The following is a 19375-nucleotide window of genomic DNA, read 5'->3' as shown; positions in this document are numbered from 1 at the left end:
TCTCTGAGGAGGTGGCATTTGAGAAAATGCTTGAATGTTGAGAAGCGGTAGCCATGCAGTGATTTAAGAGAAGGGAGTTTCACTCTCCATCACCATCACCATCAACAACATCATCATCATCATCACCATCACCATCATCATTACCATCACTATTATCAACATCATCCTCACCATCATCATTGTCATCATCACCATCATCATCTTAACCATTATCATCATTAACACGGTCATCATCATCGTTATCATCATCACCATCACTATCATCATCACTATCATTATTATTGCTTCTGATTATATAACACCTTCCATGCCAAGCACTGCTCTTTACATGTGTTGACTCATTTAATCCTCTTAACTATGCTGTGAAGCAGATGTATGATTTTCTCCATTTTACACATAAGAAGGATGAGACACAGAAGAAGCAATAAGAGCAGAGTTCCTGAGCTTGTTTTGGAGGCCAAATGAAGGTCACTGTGGCTGGAGCATAGTAAACGTGGGGGAGGGCCGGGCTTGGTGGCTCATGGCTGTAATCCCGGCACTTTGGGAGGCCAAGGCCAGTGGATCACCCGAGGTCAGGAGTCTGAGACCAGCCTGACTAACGTGGTGAAAACCTGTCTCTACTAAAAATACAAAAACTAGCTGGGTGTGGTGGCGGGAGCCTGTAATCCCAGCTACTCGGGAGGCTGAGTCAGAAGAATCACTTGAACCCGGGAGGCAGAGGTTGCAGTGAGCCGAATCATGCCCTTGCACTCCAGCCAGGGCAACAAGAGCAAGACTCCATCTTAAAAAAACAAAAAACAAAACAGAACAAAACAGGTGGTGGTGGGAGATGCATTGGTGAGAGAGTCAGATCATGCCAAGTCTTGTATGTCTTGTGTAGTAGATGCTGTGGTGGGTTGCCCTCCTCCTTGAGCAGCTGAAAGCACTCATCTGAGTCCTCTCTAGGTATTGCTGTCAGCTGAAGAGGGCTGCCTGGTCCAATTGAGGTCACACGCCATTCCTGGGTGAAGGCAGCCCATATCCATGACAGGTTGATGCAGGAGTGTAAGGCTTGACCTCCTATTCTGGGACAACTCTGAAAGGCCATCCCTGCTCTAGAGCTTCTGTGGGATTGGCTGAGGCCTCTGTTGCTTCTGCATTGTAGCTCAACATTTCCCCTACCAGTTCTGCTTTCTTCCTTTCCCACAGGTGTAATCCTGAGAGCACATCCCAATTAACTTCCTACATACCATTTTCCAATCTTTCCAGGGAAACTGAGCTGTGACAGCACATTACAGTATTTGGTTTTGTTCTGGTTGTGATGAGAAGCCGTTGGAGAGTGTAAGCAGGGGCATGGTGCTCTGGCTGCTATATAAAGCAGCTGTATAAGCAGCTGGCAGTGGAAGTCCAGCAGGGAACAGATGTGATGGTGCAGGTGAGAGGGTAGTGTGGGACCACAGCTTGGGGTTGGTGATAAATGCTCAGACTTGGGATATGTTTAGGAGGTGGAGCCAATAGGGCTCACTGTACAGTGTGTAAAGAGGAAGCAAGGGTCACTCTGGATATGTGGGCCACTGGTGGATGGACGTGCTACTTCCTGAGATGCGGAAGGCTTGTAGGGAGTGGGAGGAGTGGCTTTGTAGGTGAAATCAAAGGCTCTTCTTGGACTTAATGAGTTTCGGATGCCTCCGATATTGAGTGGGCAGTTGGATAAATCAGTCTGCAGGCCAAAGGCATGGCCAGAGCTGGAAATATAAATGTGGAGGTGATCAGCACACAGATGATATAGAAAGCAATATGAGTGAGCGAGGTCCCCTGGACAGACAGAGTTCATTCAGAGGAGAAGGGAGCTGGGACACTCCAAAATTTAGGCAAAGGAGAAGTCTTGGAAAGGAGGTGGAGAAGTGGCCCTGAAGGAGGAAGAAAACTAGATGAACATGTTACCAAGGAAGCAGAGAAGCAATTGTTTCAAGAGAGTGGGAGTGGCAACCATGCTGGACATTCCCAAGAGACTAAAGAAGGGAAGGAGAGAGCAGAGACAACTGACTTTTACTAAGTGTTGGTTCTTGGTGACCTTGATAGAAGTTGTTTCAGTGGGCAGGTGGTGAGGAAGGGGGTCTGGCTTGGACTGTTGCTGCTCTACCTACGTTCTCCTGTGTTCCTAACCCAGCCATGGTCTCACTCCCCACCTCCTTCCCTCACCTCTCAATTAAGGGCTGGAAAGCCTGGGATCCTCTTCAACTATTGGAATCCTGGGGCTCAGTCTCTTCAGTTTTAAGATGGAAGAGAAATGGGAGGGATTGTTTGGGAGCAGGTCTCTGGGTGCCAGGGGTCCAGAGTCAGGCCTGCTTGGGGTTACCTTCTGCCCAGGCCTCAACCTACCTCCTATGTCACTTAATCCTCAGGGCTGGACTCAGTTCGACTGACTCTCTTTCCCTCCTGCATAGACAGGCCAGATGCAGATGGCTTGAGTTGCATTTGATGGCGATGGGGGTCAGGGGCTCCAGCCTTCCACTTCTCAGATAGTCAGTTCCTCTCTGATCTCAAGCTCTCCCCTTATTTCATGGTGGAGGATGAAGGCGCAGGTCATCCAGGGAGCATGATGTGTGCCACAAGACACAGCTTCTCCCCTGGATTTGGAATTAGGGGCTGCTCTGTGCTCCAACCCTGCTTCCTGTTCAGCAGAGGAGGGGCAGGTGAGAGGAGGGGACACAGAGTCCTGGCCTGGGTTTGAGCCTTTCCTGCTGCCTGCCCCATCCACATCACCCTCACCTGATGGGACAGGAGTCAGATGAGGTTGACATAAATACATGTCACCAGTATGTGTTGTTTAATACTTCACTCCAGCTCCAGAGGCGAGCTTTACTGTGCCAGTTTCATAACTGAGCAAACTGAGGCTCAGAGGGGTGACCTGACTTTCTCAGGGCCACGTACGTAATAAGTGTAAGAGGTGTGTTTGGAAATAAGCTCTCATGACACCAGGCTGCTGAATGGGGTCTTAATCTCCCCATCTGGACAGTGGAGGAGTCTGAGCTGTTCATCTGGAAATTTCCTTCCGGCTCTGTGGTTTCAGGTGTCTCCGGGAGAGTGGGCATGTTCAGGAGCAGAGATTTGTCATGGGGGAAGGGAGTTGGGGAGCCAGAAGGGACAGGAGAAGCTTTCAGCCTGGGTGCCACAGTCTCAGGTTCAACTCTTGACATTATCTTCAAATGAGCTAATTTCTCCTGTCTCAGTGCTGCCCAGTTGGGCAAAAGAAACAGTTCATCCTATAATGTTAAACTTGGTCCTATTAACAGACCACACCATCTGTAGCATATTATGAATTAATTAAAAATAAACCTGTAATTATCTTAACAGAGCAATTATATTACATTGTAAGTTTTTTGTTAAAGCATTAAATTGTTAATATTCAAGACGTAATATATAGCACAATTTTTTGTAGGCTGATTTTGGCAAAATCTTCATTGTTTTAACACGCTAGCAGCCTTGCACAGCAGAAGCGGCCTCTGAGGGACCCCGTGGTCGCAGGATCTTTCCTCGAGCCTGGTCAGAATGTTGGGCTGGAGAAGGAAGCAGAGTCTGCATTTATTTCCCAGGGTTCTCTTCAATTATTTTTTTTCCTTGCAAAGAGCTGCCCTTTGTCTGAGCCTGAAAGTCCATGGGCAATCAAAGAACCTGCAAAATCAAAGCAGAAGGAAATTGGAAAAGAGGACAGAGCCCTGACTCTGCAGATTCTCCTGCAGGCCTTGGACCAGGGTCAGAGGCCAGCCTGGTGGGAACGTGTGGTCAGTCAGTGGAGGACATGGGCTTGCAGGGTGGAGGTGCCTGTGTGTATATGTGTGTGTGCACATGCACACACACTTGTGAGGGGGGAACCCAGACAGGAGAGGGCTGAGATGGGAGGAAGGGGAGAACATGCATTCAGACAGTCAGTACTGGAAACAATCACAAGGGCTTCCTGGAGTAGGTGGCATTTCTACCTCAAGTTGATGCACAATTTGCATGAAGACATTAAAGCCCTTCCTTTATCCTGTACTCTGCAGCCACAGCACACCCATCTCCAGTCTTGTCTCCCTCTAGAGGATGCTGTACCCCAGGAAGAATTGAGTTAGCACTGCTCCCACCCTCTTCCAACTTCTATCCCCAAAGAAAGAGATAACCTAGTGGAAAACAGCTTCATTTGAATGCTAGAACCCTAGGCTGGTGGAGCTGGAAGAGAACCAAACCACCCCCTCCCCATAGTCACCCTGCCTTTCATTTTCAGGTGAGGAAACTGAGGGTGAGTACATCCATGACTTTAACTGGTATCTCTCCTATGCTCATCTTCTTGGTACCTTTGGGAGTTGGTGGGGTGAGTACAAGCTGAGTGGGGTGGAAACAGAGCATTTTCCTTTTCTTGGATTGTGGGTCTCTAGAAGCAAAACTTGTGGAGGGCTGGCTGTTGTACCATACCCCCACCCCAAATCTGTTTCCTGTATTCCACTGTGCTGAGGGCTAGCTCTCAGGTAAAGTGAAATAGTGCAGTGACACGGGACATGACCTTAGAGAGCATCTTCACACCACTCTTCACTGTCCCTACCTCTTTGCCTCACTTTATTTCCAAAGGAGAAAACTGGGACCAGAGAGGGGTAGTGACTTGTGCAAGGTAACACAGCAGGTTTCCTGAAATCCAGGCTTAGTCTGCTCTGAAGCAACTTCTGTCTGCCTCCACTCACCACTTTATCAGCACAGGCTGCTGAGTTCTGACGGCACCTCCTGCCCGGCTGCCTCCCGAGTCTCTGCCTCTCTTGTCTCATACACCCAACTTGGTTTCCCATCCACCTGCATCAACTCCTCTCCTGTCTTTTGAATTAAAAAAGAAATGCCTCCCAAAGTGCCACCCAAGACCCAGGGACAGCGGTAAGATCCACTATACAGTACATGGAAGTTTATGGGGGTACCCCACAGCCATATTCCCGATGAGCTTTCCCTAAAGACACCATGTAGCAAGCACTGTCACTATCGCCATTCAACAAACCAGAAAATTTAGGGGCAGTGATAAGATGTCCTCCCAGAGTAATTTTGGGATTGGGGATATTTAGGCCACTAGCTCTGGAGTGGAACTGCCTGGATTTGAGTCCAGGCTCTGCCCTATCCTGGCCATGTGACCCTGGGCCAGTCACTTACCTTCCTGGAGACCTACCTGTAAAAGGGGACATACTGAGTGTTGTTACCAAGGAGTTAAATGAGTTGATTTGCTTCAAGTGCACAGGAGGGCCTGGCAAAGAGAAAGCCTCAATGATGTCAACTGTCATCGTGATGATTGTTTTGGGGACCTCTCGGCTTGCCCTGCTGCCTGGATGGCATTTTCCATTCATGGCAAGGGATTTATTATTATGTTAATTTGCATTTGTTCTCTCCTCCAAGTCTCATGTTGAACAAATGTGGGAAGGACATTGGGAGGTGACCAATCAGCCTTTTGTGCCTCATGTTGGATGAGATTCTCCACCCACTGTGTGAAGTTGGGAATGTTAGTTCATGAATCTAGGTTTCTTTATCTGTGAAATGGGAAGAGACCTCATGGTGCTTTTGTGAAGACCGAGCAAGAGAATGTGTATACAATGTCAGTACCAATAATATTTATGGGCTGATTACTGACTGGCAGGTGATTGATTTGTCTGAAAGGGAAGGAGTGGTCCCAAAAGAAGGGCTTCCTGGAGGCAGCCAACCCAAGCTCCCAGGCCCCACACAGGCTCTGACACCATGGAGGCATGCTCAGAGGCAGCTTCCCCTACCCACTGTCCCCCTGGGCCTGGACCACACTGAGGAAGCATTGGCTCCAAGGGGTCCCTGGCTTGGTTGAGGTCACAGCCCTGGGAGTGGCCTCCATCCTTGCCCAAAACCAGCAAGGCTGGAGGGGAACCTCGTGTAGTGGGGCTTAAATCACAGCAGTGCTGACTAGGTTTTAAGTAAGATTTCCTTCTAAGTAAGTAATTCTGTTTCTTAGAAGGAGGAGGCATGCCAGAGCCATGCAAGCACCTCATCGTGTTTAAGCCTTCCGTCCCTCCTCCTCCATCCCTCCTCGCGCTAAGGCCCTGCAGCTGTGGAAACTGTGGCTCAGCCCAGGCTGTATCAGCTTTGGGGCTGGGTTTGGAGGAAATGGAAGAAAGGCTTCTGAAGCCAAGTCCTTCTCCAGGAGCACTCTGGAAGCTGCTGTGCCTCTCTCTCTTCCCTCTCTCCCTTTCCTGCTGCTTTTACTCATTCATTCATTTGTTCATTCATTCACAGAGCCTTCTCTGACTCATCTCCTCACTCAGTCACTTGTCCATCCATCCTCCCATCATGCCCTCAGCATTCATTGACCACTTACCAGGTGTCAGCTGACTTCTAGCTCCTGGGGCAGCATCAATGAATCAGTGAGTGCACTTGCAGTTCACAATGTGCTGTCCTGTTCGTGGTCCCCTGTGCCCTGCACATCAGCTCTTAGAGGTAGGGAGTCCAGGTTCGAGTCCATCCTGATTCCCAAGTATAAGCTCTTTCCACCACACCACACTGTTCCCTGATGAGTCTGCCTCTGTGGTGTCATTGGATTCATCTTGCTGTTCCCTTCTCCATGCCCTGCTCTGGCCTACTTCTGACTTTACTGCCTTTCCTGAGCCTCCTCCTAACTGCCCTTGCCCGTTCCTAATCTGTCTTACGTGTGGCTGCCAGACTATTGTTCCAGTCTGACTATGACATTGTCCTGCTCAAAAACCTTCAATGGTTCCCCATTGCTTGCCAAATAAAGCCCAAACTTTTAATCTTGGCATCCAAGACCCTCAACTTGTTGTCTTTAATTGATTTCTCTGGTCTTTTGTTTGTCTTTTCCCATTCATGCACACTGCCCTTCAGAAAAATGGGATAATGTTCTCCTGCCAACAACGTCAGTGGATTTCCCACCAAAACACCTGAGGTGTTTGCTTATGCATTTTTCTCTGCTTGTGATGTTCACCCTGCCATGGCCACACCGTGTCCGCAGGTCCAAATCCTGCCCATATGAAAGGCCATGTTTAAGTGCCACTTGCTCCCGCCTCTCCCCCAGTTGGAGTCATCTCTCTGTCCTCTGGGTTCCCAAAGTACTTGAGCCTCACAGTGTGGCTATTTATGGACATGCCTTGTTCCCTCTTCTAGACTCGGAGTTCCCTTGAGGTAGGCTCCGTGGCCTGGTCATTTGTGCATCCTTGAGCCCATGGACAAAGCTGTGCATGCAGCAGGTATTTGATTATTTCTGTGCTCTTAGTCTTCCACTGCCCGGAGATACTCCTCTCCCAGAAAGGCAGCTGCGGAGGCAGTGCAGGTGGGTGGCTGGTGGCCTCAACTCTGGGCAGATAGACCTAGGCTGACTTCATGACTTGCTGTGACCTTGGGTAATTTACTTAACTGCTCCAACCTCAGTTGCCCCATCTGTATAAAGGCAGATATTGATAGTGGTGCTGTCATCAGCTTGTTGAGAGGATGGTGTGGGAGAATGCGTATCCCCTAAACATAGCACCTGCCACTCTCAATAAACATTAGTACATGTTATCAGTTCTAATCCCACCATTAGCAGCTCTGCAGCCCTGGCAAATAAATTCACTTTCTTGAGACTTGACTTTCTCATCTGTAAAATGGGAATAACAATCTCTGCTGGCCTAGCTTGAGATGTCATTGAGAAGATGAAATGAGATGATAGATATTGTGTGAGTCAAAGGTTGTGAATGGCAGAGTCCCAGCTTGATTGTGTTTAATGAAGACATAGGAAATTCATTGGCTCATATCACTTGATCATAGGAGGGCTGAAGCCAGCGGAGCTGGGCACCTGCTTTTTTCTGTCATCTCTGTCTCTTTGTGCATGACTTCATCTTTGCCATGAGAAAAGCTGGAGGCATGCTCACAGGCAGCTCCACCTACCCACTGTCCTCATGTCTGAACACGAAAGAAGGCTCCTCACCAGTCTCAGGAAGAAAAATCCTGGAGAAGGCTCTGATTAGACCAACATGGTCACATGGCCACCTGTGTAGCAGGAGAGAAAAGGAACACACTGTACGAGAGAGGAGAAGCAGTTCCCTAAGCAGAAGGGAGCTGTTTGTTACTAGATGAAGCAGACAGAGAATTGGGCAGACAAGTGGAACAGATGTCCCCTCCAGGTATGAAAGCACTTCTTTCATCCATCCCTATGCATCTAGCACTGTGGTGGGCACTGAGAAAATAAAGATGAATAAACCACTACCATTGCTTGGCTAGTGCATGGCTTTGTGCATGGGCCATATGGATGTAGACATGGCACCCCATAGTTTAGAGAGAGAGTTCTAAACTATGGGAGAGTTTGAAATTTGCTTTACAGATATAAGGTGACATTACTATTATTCATATCATTTCACAACATGCAATTATTTATGGGAACCTCTGGGAGTCAGGGGAGATGAGAAAAAGGAAGTGGAGATCAGAACAGATCACAGAGCGAGATCACTGAACGGTTAGCAACAGGCTACTTTGCATACTTTCTCATGTCATCTTTGCAAGAACCTTTCAAAGTAGGAATTACAGTCTGCATTTCCAAGATGAGGAAGGGGACGCCTGGAGAGGTGAAGTGGCTCCCCAGAGGTCACATGGCTAGAAAGGGCAACGCTGGGATTTGAACCCAGGTCTACCCCACCTGGGTCTCGTGCTTTTTGCCCAGTCCCATGGAGTGGCAGGGAATGATTGGCCCGCCCCTGCCTTGGAGGCACGTCTTTTGTGTCTCTTTAGAAGAACCCAGAGCTTACTCAGGCAGAGGTTAGGGTCTGGCATCTGGGAGAATCAAGTGTGGAATGAATAAGTGGCCAACAGAGAAAATAATTCAGGAGGCAGGATTGAAAGGAAGATACCCTTGTAGGAGTGTGTGTGGGGATCCTACACCCCAGTCCCCGTCTCCCTCCCCTACCTCTCCCTTTCTCCTCTTCAACTCAATTCCAAGTGGCAGATTTATTAGTTTTAATTAACAGCCCAAATGCTGGGAAAACGTCCAAATTCCAGCTCTCGGCATCACTGGGTTTCCACAGGAAGGGGTGTGAGGGGGATGATGCCAGGAATAGTAATGAGCGGGGGTGAGACAGCAGGAGAAACCACTCTCCCCGCCAGGACCTGGCCTGGGCACCTCCCACCCATCCTCTGGCCCTAACCTGACCTAACCTTGTGGGAGCTAGAGCTGGGCTGGCCTTGTGGGTCGGGGGAGGCCCAATCCCTTGTACGGTCATGGGGTTTGGGAGCATTTGGCTGTGGTCAGAGATCTGCTGCTGTGTGACCTTGGCCAAGCTGCTTGACTTCTCTGGGGTTATGGTGAAATTCATCTGCAAAGTGAAGGGGATGATTTCAAGCCCTCTTAGAGTCCTGGCAGCTCTAAATTGTGATTCAGCTTTTTTCCCAAATCTTCTAATTGCCCTGCTTTTCTGACTCTTCCTCTTCCAGGGAAACACCTTGAATTTCTCCCTTGGACTCTGCTCCTCTCCTACAGCCTCCTTTTAGTTTGGAAAAAGTTCTCCACTCCCAGTTTGGGTGTAAGGCCTTCACTTGGAATCAGGAGCAATCCTGTTTGAGGTCTGTCAATCTGAGCTTGACCTTGGCTCTATGAGCCCTTACTGGGTGGGGGTCTAAGGCAAGTCTGTGCCACGCCTGTTTCCTCCTTGCACATGGGGATGACAATGCCTGTTTCCTGGGTATGTGTGTGTTGGGTCGGGGGGTGGTAGGTGTGGGGAGGTGGTGGAGGTTGAGTGAGATAATTCTAGTGCAATGGCTGCCTGGTACGACGATCAACGTGGGACCTACCCATGGCCACGTGAGGCCGCGAGCCACCCCGAGCCCTTTTCCTTTTGGGGACCCACTGAGAGCCATGCACAGAGGGAGAGGCTGCTGTCATTAGTGGTAACCAGCAACAGTTGGTTGGAAATTCCAGTCACTGGCCAAGGTCAGATTGAAGGGAGCTCTTTAGATTCCAGTTCTACCCCTTTTCCCTCACTATAAGCCCCGTGTCCTCGGCTCTACTCTTTCTTCATGCTGTGCCGAGATCATGCAAAATTATTCAACTAAAATCATTCAGCAGGAAAGGCAACACGAGCAATCATAGTTTGCTGCTGAGAAGCCATGGCCTTCACTGAGGCTGGGCGGCAGGAGCTCATTGTGGCTGGGAGGCTGGCTTGTTTCAGTGTTTTCCAGAGACAGAAAATGGAGGCCCCTGCTGTCACCTTTCCTCCAGCACAGCCTCGAGCCCTAAAAGCTAAGTGGTCAGGTAGTCTGGTCCCACTTTGGCAGCAGGTCTTGCTGGGGGTCTTCAACCAGGATGCCAGCACTCTCTGAGCTCCAGGTTCACCAGGCTGAAGTTGCTGGTATGAGCAAAGGAGTTTGGAGCTCACACCCATGGTTCCTGGTCTCTGAGAATCATGTTCCCCTCTGGGTTCTGGAGGGCAATGAAAAAGGGAGAGAGAGGGGGAAATAGGGGTTGAGGGTGGGAGGGCAGGCAGAGGGAGATGGAGGAGGGCTGGGGGAGGAGATCCAGGAATGGAGATCTACAAGACCCCGGTTAAGCATCTCTGAGTGATGTGACTTGCTTGTAGGGTACTTACTCCAAATATATGTTTCTCTCTCCACCTGGAATGCAATGAAAAACCTAGAGTCCCTTGGTCATAAACATGTTGACTTCTTGACCTCTCCCTCTTCCAACCAACCTTCCACCTACCCATCTGCCCATCCAATGTGAATAGGGCCTCTCAGGTAGGCTCTTAGCAAGGGATAAAGAAGTGAATAAGATGTTGAAAGTCTTCAAATCAAGTCCTGGCACCCCCTGCCCCACACCTGCCACCCAAATCCTGCTCTTTTCTTTTATGATACAGGGTGTTGCTGTGTCACCCAGGCTGGAATACAGTGGCACAAACATGGCCCACTGCATCCTTGATCTCCCAGGCTCAAGCGATCCTCTCATCTCAGCCTCCCAAGTAGCTGGGACCACAGGTGTGAATCACCACACTTGGCTAATTTTTGTATTTTTTGTAGAGACAAGGTCTCACCATATTGCACTTCTGGGCTCAAGCAATCCTCCCACCGTGGCCTCTCAAAGTGCTGGGTGGCATGAGCCACCATGCCTGGCCTAACCTGCTCTTCTCTGTCTTGGAGTTTTGTTCCACTATTTCCCTAGTCCTCCCAGCTGGAAACGTTGCTCTGTTCTCTGAACTCTAGCCTGCCTCACCCCACCCCAACTCTCATTCTTCCTTCCAATTCATTTCACCTTCATCACCACTGACTTCCTGTGCTAATTTATCCAGCCCCTTCATTCATCAGCACCATGGCGCTCACAGCCATGGAAGGAGGGAGTGAGGCCTCGGGACTCACTTGACTTCCTCTCTTGATTCTGTGCCAGGGCTGGGTGTGGAGTGAACATGAAGAGCTCTGGAGTCAGAGGGGCTTGTTTCTAAGCCTGCCTCTGCCTTTTCCTAGAGGTGCCACTTTGGGCAAGATGCTTAAACTCAGCCTCAGTGTCCTCCTTTGGAAGACGAAGATATTAGTATTTCTTCCACATGAGGAGGCTGATGAAACCAGATCATGAATGCCAAGTGCCTCTGCAGTGCTTGGCACACAGTAGGGGCTCAGGGAATGCTGGTCCAACCTGCCCTCCCTCTCCCTTCTCCCTTCTTCTTTCTCCTCTTCCTCCCCACAGGCATATACTTCCCAGCACCCAGGTTGCAGAGCCCTGTGCAGCTGGCTCAGCCCTCCCAGGAGAGGTGCAGGTGGGTAGGGGTCCCAAAGTCACATCAGAGGTCTTGATGGGAAGCAGGAAGGATGAACTCTGCTTGGCTTCTGGGGAATTACTCAAAACTAGACACCAGGCTCCCTGGTGGGGGTGGGGGATGAGCCCAAAGAACTAAGTAGCTCCCAGGCTCCCCACAGATCTCCAAGCAGAAAACCCCAAAACTCCATCTCCGTGGCAGGCAGAAAGAGGCTTCTCCTAGTCGCAGCCTCTGGGTGTGGTGAGAGAACACCGCCTCCTCCCAGGGGTGAGGAGGAAGGAAGCGCATTCTATGAAGGGGTGTCCAGGCACCCTCTGATCCCCACCCATCACCCCAGCTGAATTGTCTTCTTGCTGGTTATTCTATGAAGGGGTATCCAGGTATCAGGTATCCTCTGATCACTACCCATCATCCCAGTCAAATTGTCTTCTTGCTGGTTTAGGATTCTAGACTGGGCTGGAGAGGTCCAATTCTTCACTTTACAGAAGAGGAAACTGAGGCCCCGAGAGGAGGTGGACCTGGAACCCGTGACCCTTGCCTTCCTATTCAGTGCTCTTAATTCTCCTGAATTCCAGGAGCCTGGGCTTACCTTAGGAGCCTCCCATGAAGGCTAGGATGTGGTTCCCTGAGCAGGGAGGGAGGAACTGGCCTTGGGACAGGGTGCATGGGTGGCTCTGGCACACTGGCAATGTCCTGTTTCCTGGGACCTGGGAGGTAGTTTCCTGGGTATTCCCTTTGTATAACTTATTAAGCTCTACATTTATGGGTTATTCAATTTTTGGTATTTGTGTTATGTTTCACAATAAAAAGGGTTTAAAAACCCTAATAAATCTCACTGAAATCAATTACACGCACAAGAAAAAAAGAGAGAGAAAGTTAAAGAGGCCTCAGGTGTGAAGGCGGCCCCATCCACGTTTTAGTCTTGGCAACAGTTCGAATTCTAGTTACTCCCTCTGTAAAATGGGTACAGCAATCCTCACCTTTCTGCTGTTCAGGGAAGTGAGCATGGTGGTGGGGGCAGACATTTTTCAAGCACCCAGCACACCCTTCTATAGGAGGGTGACAGGCATCATGGCTCCTGGGTCAGGATTGGGTGAGAACACCCTGAGGACGTGGCCATAAATGCAATCCCTGACTTCCCTTTCAAGGCCATGTACAGTCTGCCAGCCTGCTGTACCACTGACCTTTCAGGGCACAGTTATTGGGGGTCTGGTGGCCAGGGTCACCCCCAGGTTCTGCTTTGCCTTTCTGTAACATGGGACGATTGAGGGGCATGTCCCCAGAAACACCTGGATTCCGTTCGTTAAGGGAAAGCATGCTGCCCAAAGGTCCAGAGGGGTCATTTGACTGTCTCAAAGCCACACAATGTTGAGTGCAGGCCTGAACTGAGGATCCTGTTCCCAGGACCTCTCAGGGAGCCCCCGCCTTCCTCCACGCCTTGCCCTCATCCTGGACCCCATGGGGCATGAATGCTGGAGCAGCCTGCATTCCTCTCTGCTCTCCCTGGTGATGCAGGGCTGGCCCTGATCACTTGTGACTTTTAAGTTTCCTGAGATTTAAGGCCAGGCCGGCTGGTGGCCTCCACCTCTCCAGGCTGTGGGTGGAAGGAGGGGGGTATGATTCATCTCTCCTCTCCTGGTGCTTAATAAGAACACGGCTATAAATGTAACTGGGCCGTTTACGAGACCTGCCGGCTGGCTGCCTCTCCATGTCAGCCTCGCAGTTGGCTCCTGGCCCCTCAGGGTTGGCCTGGCCCTGCCTGCTGCGCCTCTCCCTGGGGCAGGCAAAGGGGGTTATCTCTTCAGGTCTCCACTCCCACCCTGAAAGCCGGGAGGCCTCATGGAGTAGGAGTAGGAGAGAGTGGGCAGCTGTGGTCGGATCCATCCTCTATTATTAATTAATAATAATTAATGCAGTCAGTGTTTGCTAAGCGCCTTCTATGGCCTGTCAGGCTCAGCACTGGGGGGTGGGACACACTGATGGGTAATTTCTAGCCCAGGCCATAGGAGCTTGCAGGGTCTGGTGGAGACTCACGGGAGAGCAGATAATTGCTATTCCACGGATATGCAGTCTGATGGCTGTCGGTGTGGGGCTGTGAGAGCAAAGTGCAGGGCCCTCCACTGCTATGGGCCAGGTGACCCGGAAAGAGTTCCCAAAGAAAAAGGCTGCGAGGATAGGGGTGTGGGTGAGGGGGTGTCTGGCTCAGATGGGGAGGGGTTTCCAGGCAGAACGAGCTGGCTTAGAGGAGAGAGCGGGTCGGGGGTCAGTGAGCCTGGAGGTGTGGCTGGTGCTTGGGAAGGGGTGACCAAGAGGACATGGGGGCAGGGCCATACCAGGCATGAGCACAATGAGGCACCTCTCAGGGGTTTTAGAAAAGGGCCAGGGGTGAGGAGTGGAGATGCTGAAATGAGTGTCTTAGAAAGATCACCTGTCGGGCATATATATGGTCAACTTTGCATCCTTATCATCAGATAATAAGGCTGGGTGCCATGGCTTATGCCTGTTATCCCAGCACTTTGGGAGGCTGAGGCAGGTAGATCATAAGGTCAGGCGTTCAAGACCAGCCTGGCCAACATGACAAAACCCTGTCTGCACTAAAGATACAAAAATTAGCCAAGCATGGTGGCGGGTGCCTGTAATCCCAGCTACTTGGGAGGCTGAGGCAGGAGAATCACTTGAACCTGGGAGGCGGAGGTTGCAGTGAGCGGAAATTGTGCCACTGCACTCCAGCCTGGGCAACCGAGCAAGACTCTGTCTTAAAACAAAAACAAAAAAAAGATAATGTCACCCAGAATCTTCCAAGGCAAATACTTATGCTTAAAATAAACCCTACATCCTCATGTAGCCCAAAAGGCGTGGGCAGTGCGGCCCTGCTGACGCTCTGACTTGGTTTTCCACTCATTCTTCTCAGCCATGTGTCCTGTGGTTGCTCAGCCCAGCTGGGCTGGGACCCACCTCTGAGCCTTGTCCTGTCGGTCCTGCGTCCCTTCATTCAGGTCTCTGGGTAGGTGTCATCTTCTCAAAAGGGCCTCCCTCACCATCCCTGTCGAACCCCCAACTCTGCTTTATTTTCCTCCGAGCACTTCTCTTCTCTGCATGAGATTTTGCTACAGACCATGCATTTATTAAATTGCACTCTGTTTCTCTACCTCAAATGTAAGCTCCACAGATGCAGAAATGCTGTCTGTTCTTTGGTCCCAGAACCCAGAACAATGCCTGGTCCCTGATCTGCCCTCAAATATTTGTAGGTTGAGTGAATGGACGGTGGGTAGAGTGAAGGTGGTCAGGCCAAGGTCAGGGCCAGGAAGCCTCTTTGGTGACCCCTGAGGTTGTCAGAATCTTTTTGAGGGGATGCCGGGGACCATAAAGCTGCTCCTCCCTGATGGGCTATGGCGGTGCTGATTTCTGCAATAATATCTCACACACATGCACACACACACACACACACTTTGCAAACTGCTTTCTTGTTTTTACCTCTTTGATCATCACAACAACCCTCAATTTGATGGATGTCAAATAAGGATAATACTCTTCCTAGGGCTGTCTTGAGGATTAAATGAGTAATATGGGGAAAGTGCTTAGATTAGTGCCGGAAGATGGTAAGCACTCAAATAGCAGCTTTTTGTTATTTTTAAGGCTCAGAAAAGTGGTGACTCATCCAAGTTCACACAGCTAAGAGGTGTGTGAATGGGAGGGGCTTAAACTTCGGTGACCTTCCCATTTCACCTTGTTGCTGCTTCCCGCAGAGGCCCCCCTCCCCGTCTCCCTCTTCTACTCCTGCTAGCAATCAGATGTAGCTAAAGGCTTGGCCAATCCACAGAGAACCATTGCTAACAAAGGATTGTAGGCATGCTGAGTTCTAAGCCACATGTAATCACAAAAGGCTCCTCCAGTCCACAGACACTGTTCTAGCTGTGAGTTCTTGAAGTCAGCCTAAAGGTGGGCTCCTGTAATGTCCAGCAACTGGGTGACTCCACCAAGAGGAAAGGGGCGGGGCTGGAGAGAAAACAAATTGGACCACCCATTTGCTGCTGTGAAGACCATGACTGACTGATGCTGGGAACATGCCCACTCAGCAAGCACATCTGCATGCCAACGTGCTCCTTTGTCCCTCCCCACTGGGCCCTCTCCACCTCTGCCAGCTCCTCTACTCACCATGTCCCCTTTCCCCCTTCACTGTCACCAGGCCCTTTTGCTTTTGACCTTTCTCTAATGATCTCAAGGTTTCCTCATCTGGGGGAATAACCCCCATTACATTGCTGGTCTGAGTGCCTTTCCACTTCACAGAGTGGCAGCCTGGAGTCTAGAGAGAACCACTTACTGAGGGCCACCTGGTGAACTGGCCAGTCATAAAACATGAGTCTGGTGGGGAAGCAGGGGACCCACACCTGGCTCTGCTGTTTTCTGGCCATGCAACCTTGAACAGGTTTCTGAATCTCTCACCATTTTCTTCATCTGCAAAATAGGACAAATAATGCCCACCACGTTGGCTTGTTTCGTTTTTGGAAGATAGAATGAAGCAATTGGCATAAGTCACCCACATAGTGCCTGGCATTAATAGCTGCTCCATATGTGTTAGTTCCCTTCCTCCCTACCTTTTCCACAAAAATAGAGGAGGTAGTTGAGGTGGGGGTGGAGTGGAAACCTAAATACAACAGAAAACCCTGCAAATACCCAGACTCCAGGAGCTGACCAATCAATGCAACCACAGAACCAGACACATACTATCATTGCTTAACCAATTTTGCAAGGGGGAAAAAAAAATCAAAGGATAGCTACAAATGAAAAACTAACAAAGCAAAACCAATACTCATTTATCTAGAACTAGTTTGCTGTCAAGAAGGGCCAGTCCCTCTGCCTGAGGACCTGTCAATTCCAACTGCTCAGAGAGATGACAGGCAAGAGATGCATTCTCTTCCTCAGCCTTGGATGATGAGGGAGAAGCAGAGTAGGAGGGGTTCAGCCAAAGGAGCAAGAGGAGAACTGCAGCTAGCCAAGATGTCAGAGAAGTCAGGCAGCTCCTGTTGAACACTATGTTAGCTTCCCTCATCTGGCTAGAAGTACCCCACTCAGTTTGCAGAGAATTTCTAGCTCTGCTCAAAGGCCCAAGGAGGTCCAGAGAAGCAGAGCCATTTGCTGGCTAAGGCATGGACCCCAGAGTAGGGCTGGCATAAACTGTTGGGCATGTTGTACACTGCACAAAGCCTTCTAGCCAAGAGGGGAAACAGGAGCTGAAATCTAACCTATACTTCACTGCAAAGCATGCATCCTGGTATATGGCCCTGTTTTCCCAAAGAAAGGGATATATTTTTCTAGCTTGCACAAAGATTTCATAAGAGTTAATGGTGCTCTTGTCCCTGGAAGAGGCTGAGAAGCTGTCTCTAAGAAATAAGTGTGCTTAGACTCAGGGTAGTGAAGAGGAAGGGAGGCAGGAGCTTCTTCAAATCAGCCCAGGGGCCTAGATGTTTTAAGAACTTGTCAAATGACATTCTTACTTATCTGTTATTAGGACCGTGAGCTCCTCCGGGGCAAGGCAGTATGCTCATCTTTTGAAACTGTTCATACTTATCCCAGTCCTGGGCACATGGCACTTGGTGACTGTTGAAGGAAGGATTAAACAAAACTGACATGAAGGAGAGGGAAGGAGTAGGATGAGAGGAGGAGAGTGAAGGAACAGGAAGTGTTGAGAAAGAAGGAAGAAGAGAGAAAAGATGGGGAAAAGGCATTGAGGAATAAGGGAGGAGATGCAAAAGATGAATGAAAAGATCTAGCAGGAGGGTAGAGACTGGACCAGAGAGAGGGAGAGTGAGGCTGAGATAATTCAGAGGGAGGAAGAAGGTGGTGGTAGATAGCTGAGGACCCTGGAGGCCTGGCAGGCTCAGGGTTGGAGGGCTTTGGAACTTAGAATCTGCTGTGGTCTGAATGTTTGTACCCCCCAAATTTATGTATTGAAACCTAAACCCCAAGGTGGTGGTATTTGGAGGTGTGGCCTTTTGTGGAGGTGATTAGTTCATATGGGTTCTGCTCTTATGAATGGGACTAATGGGACTAGGAGCTGCTATGGTTTAAATGTGTCCTCCAAAGTTCATGTGTTAGAAACTTAATTCCCATTGCAACAGCGTTGATAGGTGGGACCATTAAGAGGTGATTAGGCAATGAGGGCTCTGTCCTCATGAATGGATTAATGCGGTTATCATGGGAGATTGCCCTCCTTTCTCTCTCTGTCTCTCATACTCAGTTACCTTTCTGCCTTCTACCTTGATGATGATGAAGCACAAAGGACCTTGCCAGATGCTGGCACCATGCTCTTGAACTTCCCAGCCTCCAGAACTGTGAGAAATGAATGTTTCTTTATAAATCCTGTGGCATTCTGTTGTAGCCACACTAAAGGAGACTAAGACAGTGTCCTTATAAGAGAGGCCCCAGAGAGCTGCCTTCTCCCCTCCACTTTGAGAGGATGCAGTGAGAAGTCACTGTCTGTGAACTGGGAAACAGGCTGTCCCCAGACACTGAATCTACTGGTGCCTTGATCTTGGTGCCAGCCACTGGAACTGTGAGAAATAAATTTATGTTGTTTATAAGCTACCTTTTTAATGGTATTTTGTTATAGCAGTGCAGATGGACTAAGATAGGGTCCCTGCCTCTGATCCTGAGGTCACTGCCTGAGCTCCTGGTGACCTACATCCATGAGCAAGCCTAAAATTTGCTCCACAACCCCGACCTGAAGGGCAAGGCCATGAGTGCTCAGTGATGCTTGCTTTCATTTGTTATTGATGAGGGAACGGGTCATAAGAGGTACCCTATAGCCTGGGGCATCATTCTCAGGCCTATACCTTTGCTGTTTCCTACTTCAAAGCAGCTGAAAACTTGGTAGCTGAAGCCCTACAGGCTTGACCTGGAGTACCCTCTTGTCTTTGGGTAACAAGGCTTTTTGTAACCAGCTCTGGACTCTTCTGTGAGCCCAGCCCATGGGGCTGCCTACTGAGCTAGATTAGAACTGAGGGCTCTTTCAGGGAGTAGTTATGCTCCTGACTTTGGCCCCAGATTGTCTGGGGGAGATCCTGGCTCTCACTTACTGTTATTCACTTACTGTGTGACCTTGAAGTTGGTTAACCATTCTGAGCCTAAGTCTCCTTATAAGGGCAATATTACCTCCCTCAGAGGTGTTGTGAGGGAAAAACAACATTATATATATTAAGTGCTCACAACAGGGCATGGCACACTGTATATGGCAGTAGGGATTTATAACTGATCCTCTGCCAGGGCCTTTCTCTATTACCTGCTTTCCATCCTCATTATGTCCCTTGATTCATCCCAGCTTAATATCGAAATACTGTCTAACTTACTGGATTCTCAAATGTTAGAATTCATACTTTCCTCTGAAAAGGACTGTTTTGTCCCACCTGACAAGACATAGGAAGGGTTTGTGCCCTCATTTGGGCCAAAGGGCTAAACAGTTAAGGGGCAGGTTCTAGTTCCAGATAAGATTGAGCAAGCACATTTTACCCTCCCTCTCCCCCTGAATGTAGTGAAAAATATCGAGATAGAATGCCTGGTGCTGCTATTTGAGGACTCCGAAAATTAAGTAATAGCAGGCAGATTAAAGAAGATCAAAATTTGAAGTACTTCTGGACTTGTGGTGA

The 19375-nt window shown here is 49.5% G+C and overlaps 1 protein-coding gene across 1 annotated transcript in view; it reads left to right on the top strand.

The window, feature by feature from the left end:
* Positions 1-19329, top strand: part of CCT6B (chaperonin containing TCP1 subunit 6B) — a 208650-nt gene extending 189321 nt beyond the window's left edge. The window contains exon 15 of the mRNA XM_058445555.1: positions 19262-19329. The gene's annotated coding sequence lies outside the window, so the exon portion shown is untranslated. The remainder of the gene's footprint in view (positions 1-19261) is intronic.
* The last annotated feature ends 46 nt before the right edge of the window (positions 19330-19375 follow it).

The sequence above is a fragment of the Hylobates moloch genome, unplaced genomic scaffold (genome assembly GCF_009828535.3).
Source record: "Hylobates moloch isolate HMO894 unplaced genomic scaffold, HMol_V3 SCAFFOLD_10, whole genome shotgun sequence".
NCBI classification, from domain to species: domain Eukaryota; kingdom Metazoa; phylum Chordata; class Mammalia; order Primates; family Hylobatidae; genus Hylobates; species Hylobates moloch.
This window is presented reverse-complemented; position numbering and strand designations above follow the sequence as displayed.